General features: G+C 39.9%; 1 long non-coding RNA gene across 1 annotated transcript in view; it reads right to left on the reverse strand.

Moving 5' to 3' along the window:
* LOC117873440 overlaps window positions 1-8202 on the reverse strand; it is a 49502-nt gene extending 41300 nt beyond the window's left edge. Inside the window, exon 1 of the long non-coding RNA XR_004644731.1 lies at window positions 8086-8202. This is a non-coding gene — a long non-coding RNA (uncharacterized LOC117873440). The remainder of the gene's footprint in view (window positions 1-8085) is intronic.
* Window positions 8203-8652: the final 450 nt, after the last annotated feature.

Genomic DNA, 8652 nt, shown 5'->3' on the forward strand with positions numbered 1-8652 from the left:
ACCTTGCCCTGAAGATTAACCTATGCAGTGTCATCCCACTATTTTAGTGCATAGTGGGGTGTTACACCACTGGGAATATGTGATCACCCATACTTCTGAAGTTCAGAAGCTTCTGAAATGGGAGCCAGATATAAATTACACAGGTGCTGAAAAGTCCCCATGTCACTTGGGGCCTTCATCACCTATTACTAAAGTGTTTTTCATACATTGTTTTTCACTTTGAACCCTGAAGTTGTTTCTACTCTATGTGGCTAGTCTGATCAGTTGTTAATTTTTCAGCATGCACATGGGTCATAGCTATAACTAGAATCGGCAATATGTAAACATTTCTTCTCACTTTGGAAAGTGTAAGGGCCTGATGCTGCTGCTATCGATGATTTCCAGAGTTCTCAGGTTTTCTGAATGAAGATTTATTATATTAGCAAGTCTTAAAATCTTACAGTAGCACTAAGTCTTACAGTATTGCAAAGATGCCAGTGAGAACTTGTACAGCATGGGTCTGTAGTATGCACTATGATTGAAATTCACTTCTGTGCAGAGGGGTCCAACAAGAATTATATACAATTTAATCCCAGAATATCTACACAGCTGTTTTTAGCTACCTGTTGACTCAAGCTCTGGGATTCATTGCCACACAATATGTAGACCAGTGGTTCTCAAACTTTTGTATCGGTGAACCCTTTCACACAGCAAATCTATGAGTGCCTCCTCCTTATAAATTAAAAACACATTTTTAAAAATATTTAACACAATTATAAATGCTGGAGGCAAAGCAGGGCTTGGGGTGGAGGCTCGAAACCCTCCATGTAATAACCTCATAACCCCCGGAGGGGATACAACCCCCAGTTTGAGAACCTGGGGTGTAGACACATCCTCAGAGACTGATACACCCTCCAGTGACTTTTGCAAATCATTTTTTTTTTCAGTTTACAAAGGGCACACAAAGAAAGAGAATTCAAAATATTCTAAGTTAAAAAGTCAAGTTAAAAAAAGGACTCTAAGTATGCAAAGCATAGAGCCTTTTCCTTTATACAACATTTACGTACGTAAACTCAGCTCTGCCACATTGCATACAGAAAACTTCCATCTCATAACAGCAAGACAGGTCATAGGAAGGAAATACCTGCATGGTCACATCAGCAGAGAGAGACATGATAAGAATGTGATTCTAAAACAAGCAAGTGCTAATCAGAGCTCATGGAAGAACTAAAGACCTGATTCTACATTCCAATTCAATGGAAATTTTGGGGTGATAGAAGCACCTAGTTTACTAATCTGTTCCCAAATTCCAACCCATGTGCTTTGATATGGAGAATCCCACATACCTCTTGCTAGGATCCAACCTTTTAGTTTCCTTCCACAAGCTTTGAGGAAGCAGGAATTTACCACAAATAAATGCCACTCTCAGATATATGCCAATGACTTAATCTTGGGAGGCACAAAACCACAATTCTTAAAAGAGACTCTTAAGGAGCCCTGCCTTCCATGCCTGCTGAGTGTGATTTTCTGTCCCCCTCTAATGATGGCTGGGCCGTGTATACTGTTTGATAAATCTGCTACAGCCTTTGCTCACAGAACTCAGGCAATAGGGCTATATGCTTTAAGATTCCAACACAGGTTCAATCCCTCATGCTAACAGTGAAGTCACACACAGCTACAATAAGACTAGAAGTCCTCGATGTTCAGAAAAATAATAATCCTATATTAACTGACAAATAGTACAAATGGCACTCCAGCCTCAGTCCCAAATAGGATACCTCCTTCCCCTTGGGGTGATGGCTGATGCGTGTGTACAGTGTGAGATTGGCATGGTAATTCCTGTTCCGAAAGGCAAATCCAAAAGATACTAATTATTCAGATGGCTGCAAAGCAATTTATAATATATAACTGAAGGATTAAATTAAGGGTACTTCTTTAAAACCAATGTACACTGGGGAGGTGAAGGGGATCAAGATAGTTTGACAGCTATGCCAGGCTTGGGTGATCTGTGTGTGTTTAAATGACTCTTGTTAAGATCTGTTAAAGTTAGAAATGAGAGAAATGAGAGAAAATGGCAACATACTACTTTGCTGATTTCAGAGGCTGTTTGACGTTTTGCTGTTCAGTTTATATATATAAACTGCACAGGCAAACTCTTTTTTAAAAAAATAAAAAATGCAATAAATGGGGGGGGGAGACAATGTAATTTTTCAAGGCTGTCAGTTCAGCACCTACGAGGAGCATAAATTCACATAAATTTATCTCTTTAAAAGGAAAACATAACAAGTTGTTTTCCCATCTGAGGTTTCTGCATTTTCAATTTCAGTTGCATGTCTGTAAATAAGGATTAGAGTTTCTGATTTTTTTTCTTGCTATTTTCATTGCACTTTTTTATATTCTGTATTTAATTCATTTTCCCATTTTCTATTCTTTGTTTGTTTCAGTAAGGCTAGATTGTGGAGTTATCGCTAGCACTGAGTAAAGGGCAGCGTATGGTCATGCTGCTCCAGGAGCAGACCGGGGACTCTAAATCCCACTTCAGCCCCTGCTTCCTCACTTACTTTCCCCTTTACCTGCCACAGATTACTTTCCCCTCCACCCTGGCTCAGCCATGTTTATGAGCTCGAGAGGTGCTGGGTTTGGGGGGGCGGGGATTAAAGCTCCCTGCATACCCGCTCCCTGCCACTTGCACAGAACTCTCCCTTCTATGCCATAAGCTGCAATGCAGGTAGCCCACACAGGGAGTAAGAAAGCATGTAGGAAGGTCTTGCCCATTGCTATTACTTTCAATTATTTTTTTCTGTTTCTGTCTTTGCTTTTCTTTGTCCCGTTCTCGTCATTGTTTTTTCTTTTTCTCCCCTTCTTTTCTTCTTTGTGCGTTCTCATTTCCTCTTTTATTTTTTCTCTCATTTTCTTCCCTTACTCTCTCTTCATGTTTTAACTCTTCTTTGCCGATTTCTTTCTAGTGCCTTTTCCCACTTCTTTTGTTCTCTTTAGCACTCCAGCCCCTCTCACTGTTTTTTTACCCACGCCCTTTTATTTCATCCTTCCTTTCTCTCTCAGCTGGTTTGTAACTACATGTTTTCCTCCCTGTTGGGTGGCTTTTTTGCACAGCATCACAATAAGAAGCTGTTTTCAAAGTATTAAATGATCCTGTGAAAAGGCATTGTAGAGTTCATGTTTATTGTAAAAAGAACAGGAGTACTTGTGGGCACCTTAGAGACTAACAAATTTATTAGAGCATAAGCTTTTGTGGACTACAGCCCACTTCTTCGGATTATGTTTATTGTCTCTCTTTTATTCCATTTTGTATGTGCTCATCTTACAGCTGGAAAGATATATTTTTTTCTGACTACCAGCCCTGCAGACTCAGATCGGAAACTCAAACTGGGTTCTAACCTGCTCCCATTTAAACAGCTAAAAGAGTGTCTAGATTTTCAAAACTTTTTCAGCACCTATTATACTATTATATTCAATAAGAGTGGTTGGGTGCTGAGCATATTTGAAAGTCCGACTTCTTCATTGAGGTAACTAAATGGAAGCTGAGCTCCTTTGAAAATCTGGCTTCTCATGTTCAACTCCTAGGTCATAGTCCCTTGCTTATGATGGGCCACATGATTGTATAAAGTGACCTTCTGCATGCAATGCTTTATAGGTGTAGTGCATTCTTTAAGATATTACCTCAAAGTATCCTCTTAAAATTTGTATTCCAAACTGCTTTGGAAGATAGTTCAGATCCATGGGAAATTCATAACTAGACCACTATTATTTTTCATCCCGTTTCCATGTACTATAGATAGTTTTTACAAAGTAAACCATCACACACACAAAGGGAGATAGGGCTGCAGTAATGATTTAAAAAATGACTAGAGCATGGCTGGCACGGAAACTTTCCATCCTTCTTGAATATCAATGGTGTGCTGAAGTCATGTTCTGAGCCTCAATATTTTAGTAATTTACAAAATTTATTACCTTTACCAAAAAATGTAAAATGTCATAGTGCATGAGAGATCAGAAAAAGACGCAGGCTGTCTATATACAGGCAGAGGTGGTTGTGGAGAGAAGTTTGGGCAGATTTGTAAGTAGTAGCTAAAGGGAAAATTATAAAAATCCAGTTCCTCTCCTGGGCTTGTGTGGGAGAGAGAGAGGAAAAATACTTCTAGAAAAGCCAGTTTCTATACAGGTAAACTCTGATTTTATGAATGTCAATTTCATAAAATTCTCTATAATACAAAATGCCTTTGTCTTCTCCATGATGACAGGAGGCTATCGTGCTGTATGTCCTCCCTATTATATGTAAACTTCCCTGTAATCTTCCTGCACAAAATCCATTTTACACAGAGGATGTGGAGCCAAATATGGGTCTTGGTTACACCCATACAATGCCAATCAGTGCAACAGGCAAAATCTGCTCCCTAAATTCTGAGGTCCTCAGCCTGTGTAGTGCTAACTACCCCTATCTCTCACTGAAATCAGTGGTGGGTGTTCAACACCTCTTAGGATTAAGCTGCGTTTAAGTAAATGTATGTGCCACAGGACACACGGTGCCTATAAGTGTCTGATGGTAAAAGCTTAGGCATGAGGGCCAATTAGACCTAGTGTAACTCCAGTCACTACAGTCGTCTTGCACAAAGGCTGAATTTGGCCCCTAACATTAATAGGAACTACTATCAAAGGGAGCCCCCCACCCCTTAAGTATGCTGCTGAGGAGGACTGTGTTCAACTATAATGGCATTATAAAGCTAAGCAATAAAAGCAGTTGCCCTACTGACTAACATGAAATATTAGGTTGGTGGAATAAATTACATCTTATGCTCAATTCACTGGTAAATTGCATTAAAGGTATACAGTGTGGGGGGCAGAGAATGCATACTGAGTAAAAAGCCATGTTGTATCATTTAATTTCCTGGAATACTGAAAACACTTCTTTGAATGTTGCTGGTGTGTGAAATCCTCATACCTACATAACACTTTGGCTTGTTTCAAAAAGAATGCCTCATTATCATATCACAAAGTATCCTCGAGCATAACAAAACAGTCACCCTCTTGTCTCTCACACAGCCTCTCATTTGTTTAGACAGATTTAATACCAATAGTTCTGAGTCAATGTCTGGAAATGTTTCTAAATGAATGACCACCAATTTTGCACGAAGAGTTCTGTGGGGGCAGGCAGAGTGGGAAAAAGTAAAGTGTTCTGAGCAGTGTTCAGAGATCTATCAAACCTACATACTCAGCTCAGCCAAGGTCAGTTTGTTCTGTCTTACTTTTTTCTCCTTGTTCTCTTTTATCGTCTCTCACTGATAAGGCCTATCAGGCAAGGGTTCAGAAACCAAAAGTGAGGGCCCCACCATGTCTGTTGTTGTTGGAATGAAATAGGCATCTATTCCAGGTCTTAAATGGCTTTCAATTCCACTGATGCTGAAAGTGCCTGTTATCTATAACTTTGTCATTTAATGGGTCTTTTATCTAGACTTGTTCTAAGAATAGCAAACAAGTGAATCATGTCCAGGGCATAACGGGTCCTCAAACGTAAATTATAAACCCCAGAGCTTAAAAATGTAAGTAAGCAGACAAGAGAGATAACTTTTTGACTCTGAAGATCACCAGAATGCACATCAAAAAGTGAATAGTGCCATTTAAATAGATATCCAGGGCCCCATTTGGCTGAAATGCCCTTTGTCTCTTATTTTTATTTTCTTTCTTTGCTGTTCTGTTGCCCAAATGCTTTGTTTCACTGTTTGCTGTAGTAAATACACAGAGCAGAATCAACAGCAATTTGATGCTTTAACTTCTGCTCTGTAAATTTCATGCTCTCTACAGGACAATGACTAAAGTTGACAAATATTTTCTAAGTTGTCACATACAATCACACAGCTTCTTATGCTGATTTTATTTTTGTCCAAGGACTGTGGCAACAGATGTTAATGTGGTATAAATGAACACATCAATTTTCTCGCACCTGTGCTGACAAGTGTTAGAGAAGTTTGCTTGAGTTCGACATGCTATCTGACCTCTACCTGTCTCTCTCCGTTACATCAAGTTACTGTATCTCCCTATCAAGGTTTCTGTATCCTATTCTGCTGTAAAATATGGTCTGTTTCTTAGAGATGAAAAATCTTTTATGCTTGGCTCACTAGTGAAACAATGGCCCAAGTTTTGTACCTCTGAGGATTAGCAAACAAACACACCCATTCCTTCTTTCCAAGGGCAAAAAAGAGACCATGGGCATCCATTAAAGGTGTGGAAGTTCTTGTCTCTTTTGATTTGTCACAAGGGATTCTTTTTTCTTTTCTTTCTTTCTTTGCTATAACAGTTACCTTAATTATTACTTACATGGAAGCTATCTTTAAGCAAAGGCCCAGTTAATGCTGTTGAAGCATCAGGTTCACAGTTAGTATGCTAACTAAACCACCAGACAATGTTTAAAATTATGTTTGCAGATTTTGTCTGGTGTATGAGCACTGTTGAATATGGCTAGCAAGAAAACAAGAATTCCATTTTGCCAAATATGTTGAGGTTTTGACATTTGTTTTTATTCCACATAGGAATACAAATGAGATCTTGGAAAACTTTTAGTGAAAAACAAAAATACACATACTGGATATGAAAATGCAAGACATGCTCTCTCCACCCCAGAATAATCTGTTAGGGGGCTCACCTGGGACATGGGAGACCTAGGTTCAAATCTCTGTTCTGACTCAGTCCAGATGAGTTGCCCTATCCACAGGACTTTTGGCTACTCTGGGGAAAATCTCTCTTACTATTCCATTGGGGCCTAACAAAGTTTCCTCATGAAAATTTAATCAAAACTGTTGTTTCCACAAAAGGTTTTGAGGAATTTGCTTTTTTCTGGCCCAAAATCATCAATATTTTGTTGAAAAATTCCCAGCCAGCTCTACTCCTGAATACACCATGACATTTTCAGCATAATGAACTTGTTTTGAAAAAATCCTAGTTTTGTGCAAAGTCATAATAACTTAAATCCCACTAGCTGAACAGTGAAGTGGAGAAAACAACAGATTTCATTGTCTTTTCCCCCAGTCTGAAGCCAAACATTTTCTTTGTTTCAATGTGCAATTGTAATTCTCTTAAACACAGGAAACAGAAATTGCTTATGATATCAGCATGGGAATCAAATGGATTCTCAGACCCTGCAGAAGTGTGGGGAAGTACACATACCACTCTAATAGCAGATCCAACTTCAGTTTGGGACTCACTTCATTCAGCCTGTTCTGTGCTTACCATGTCCCAAACCAATTGCTGTGTTCCTTGAAACCCCAGCTCCAGAAATCAGTGCTTTTCGGGAACTATGCCACAGACTTTACAGTAGAACTCATCAGACCATTTTCTTTGAAATTTTAAATGGTACAAAAACTCAGTAAGCTGATTGAAAAACAAACAAAAATAATATTGTGAATTATTTTAAAAAAGCAAAAAAGTTTGTAGAAATTTTGAAAATTTTAAAATGGTCATTTAGCTTTATTTATTAGACGATCATTGAAACTGTAATCTCACTTCCATAGTTAGTGTTTTGAAAGACATCACAAATATGCATTACTCACAGCAGGTTAGCATTAGCAGTAGCACTAACAATGGAATATTCATCTGTTCCCTAGGCTTATTAACAGGGTGTTTAGCAGTACAGGGTTTTTTTCCTCATGCTGTTTGGCAAATCTATATGTTTAGCAATAAGAAAATAAAAATTGTAAATAAATTCTGTATATATTGTATTCCTAAGAATAGACCATCATTTATTTGAGTTAGCACTGACATTTTAGGAAGATTCAAGAGGCAGTTACAATAACAAAGAAAGCAACAGAAACATGGTATGTGCTGAGTTACATGTACAACAGTAAGACAATGTAATCTGTGAGCGGTACTGGTATGGCCCCTGTGATAGAGGGCTAGGCAACAGAAGCTGAACTAGCCCTCTGGTCACTCCAACTCCAGTTAGTGATGGATGAGATCATCATCAGGCTGGAGAGAGCTAGAAAGCTAATTAACCCATTAGCCCAGAAAGTAGAAAAGGCCCAGGAAGGAAGTGCCAGGGGAAGAAAGGGTGGGAGACCTGGGACCCCATAGTTAGTTCCAAGATAGATCACCTACCTTTCCTATCCTTGACTTAGGGGGCTGAGGTGGTTGTAAATATGGTGCTGGATAATGCTGCAAAGGTCGGGGGAGGGATGCTGTAACACATGGTGTTTATAAGCTGAGTCTCCTAGTGGTCTGCAAAAAGAAGAACAGGAGGACTTGTGGCACCTTAGAGACTAACAAATTTATTAGAGCATAAGCTTTCGTGGACTACAGCCCACTTCTTGGTCTCCCTGGTTTGCTCCCGGAGTTGGTGGTGGCTGGTGAGTTTGGGTGGGTTCGGGACTCGGGGGATAGGGCCCAGTGGGGGGAGGAGGGGAGTTAGTGAGTCTCTTCTCCCTTGCAGGTGGGTGAGGTCTAAACGGTTCGCTCTTGGTATTGGCGGTGGCCGGTGATGTGTTCCGTGTAAATGTCCCGGGACCAACGGATAGTGTCTGAGACCATCAGGCGTCTCATGAGCCGTGCATAGTGACGGCCCACTCCACAGATCCTCAGCACTCTCTCATTGCATGGGTCCCAGGCGCCCAGGGCCCCGACAAGCAGGGCGTCGGTGTGTACCTCATATCCCTTTGACCGCAGGGT

The sequence above is a fragment of the Trachemys scripta genome, chromosome 2 (assembly GCF_013100865.1).
Source record: "Trachemys scripta elegans isolate TJP31775 chromosome 2, CAS_Tse_1.0, whole genome shotgun sequence".
Taxonomy (NCBI): Eukaryota; Metazoa; Chordata; order Testudines; family Emydidae; genus Trachemys; species Trachemys scripta.